Source organism: Lolium rigidum, unplaced genomic scaffold (assembly GCF_022539505.1).
Source record: "Lolium rigidum isolate FL_2022 unplaced genomic scaffold, APGP_CSIRO_Lrig_0.1 contig_44665_1, whole genome shotgun sequence".
NCBI lineage: Eukaryota > Viridiplantae > Streptophyta > Magnoliopsida > Poales > Poaceae > Lolium > Lolium rigidum.
In genome coordinates, this window is record NW_025900596.1 from 5,523 (window position 1) to 7,416 (window position 1,894).

Here is a 1,894-nt window from a genome sequence, read left to right on the forward strand (position 1 = left end):
TCACCATTTAACTTCTCTCCATTTGATTTGACTTTTGTTGACTCTAATGTGATTCTTATTAGTTTAGAAACATTTTCAAACCATTGAAACCATTTCAAAAGGTCTTGTTCAAAGACTGAGATGGTAGTGTATAGTAGCAGTGCTATAAGTAACCTGCGAAATTTTTGTTCGAATTTTGTTGATATTTCAAAAAAAAATCCGGTGGCAGGAGCATATGCTCCCATGTGCCGAATTGAGTTTCTGAGCTATAATTTTATATATTGGTAATATGTTCTAGACAATCTATTTATATTATGCAATAAAGTCGTAGAATACATATGAAAAAAATCTAGAATACATTTAGATTTGATTATTAAATCATCGGGTAACTTTTTTTGAACTGGTGTCAGGTAATACTTGCTACAGGAAAGATGGGAGAACGTAAATTACCGTGGCATTGGCCTTTGTTAGGTGGGAGATTTGTTCCGAGTGTAATTTTGATGTTTTCTTTGAAGATGAGCATACGTGTGTTCGTTGCGTTCCAGATGCATGGTTCCTGTTTGACTGAATGTCTTGTTGTCTTAGCTGACGGACGGTGTAGGCTTGTTGGTTCTGGCTTGTTGGTTCTGTCGAAATTCCGGCGTCCTCTCGGACCAATACCAATACAATTCAGATTAAGTTAGCTCACAGGTAGTCTAGTCTAAACGGATACAGCAAAAGGTAGATTACGTCGACTTCACATGATACATATCCGGTTGTCCTAGCTAAATAAGCAGGCAAAAAAGTAGGACAATAAGGAAGGAATATTTCTGCTTCTTGGCGCATCAGTAGTGCTCGGCGTCGGAGTTCTCATCGTAGATGGCAAGATCTGGAGCGACAGACTGAAGGTTCGCCATCGTTCTTGAAGGACTCAGCGTCGTCATCGAAGGGAGATGCGGTGGTGTGCTTGCTTTCTTCTTTCTTCATCGTCATCTTGTTTTCTTTGAAGATGCGGAATCAGCAGGAACAAAGGAAGACTCATCAATTGCATACAGGCATAAAAAGAAGGGTTCGTCAGAAATTAGGAAATAAGTAAACACCACGTCAAAGAACAGACAAAGCAGCAGCAGCGCGAGCAGCTGGTCTAAGAACAACAGATCTTGAGCTAGAAGCAGCAGAACTATCCGATGGACCAACTGACGAAACAATCGGCAAATTAACACGCTGCCAATCATGAAATTGTTGGACACAACGGTTCTCAACCCAACATAAGATAGAGCATGCAGAAAAGGCATCCATTAACCATGTTCATACAGATCAAACATCCACAGGAGAAGACGCCGAAGGACCAAATTCGTTCACAAACGACTAAAGCTTAACATCTTCAAATCCAGTGAACTGAAAAAACAGAGAATATGAACCTGAGTGTAGGATATATACCAACGCCGACGGACGCAGGCTGAGATGAAAGTACGGCTGAATCAATAAAAGCAAGTCATCAGAGCAGCCAACCAGATGCTTGCATAGACGGACCTCTCAGTGGTTTCGCCTGCCAGCATCCGTATCGGAGAACCATCCGGAACAACAAACAAAGGAAGCAGTGGGCAGAGTGAGCGAATGATGTGGTGCAAACTCACGCTGCAGGCGGGACACACCGCGGGAGCCGCGTTTGCGCTGCACACGACCGCAATATCTTTGCGGTTTGCCGCGTTTGCACCGCGCACGAGCTAAATGTTTTGGCGGCGCCGCACGCGCCGCACTCTGGCATCACGCGCCGCGCTGCTGCTCGCTCTGGCATGCTAATCTCTCCACCAAGCAAATCGATCCAACCACCGAGCCGAGCCGAGCCGAGCAAGCACCAGCAGCAACCATCGCGTCCTGCCTTGATACATCACCACCAGCACCACGCCTAGCACCTTGAGCCGCCGCAGCAAGG

General features: G+C 45.1%; 1 long non-coding RNA gene across 1 annotated transcript; it reads right to left on the reverse strand.

Annotated features, from left to right (window-relative positions):
* Positions 1-614: 614 nt before the first annotated feature.
* On the reverse strand, positions 615-1,642 carry LOC124681480. Its single transcript, XR_006995889.1, has 2 exons — positions 1,399-1,642; positions 615-959 (listed from the first exon to the last, which is right to left on the reverse strand). It is a non-coding gene; the product is annotated as an uncharacterized LOC124681480 (long non-coding RNA).
* Between the last annotated feature and the right edge of the window lie 252 nt (positions 1,643-1,894).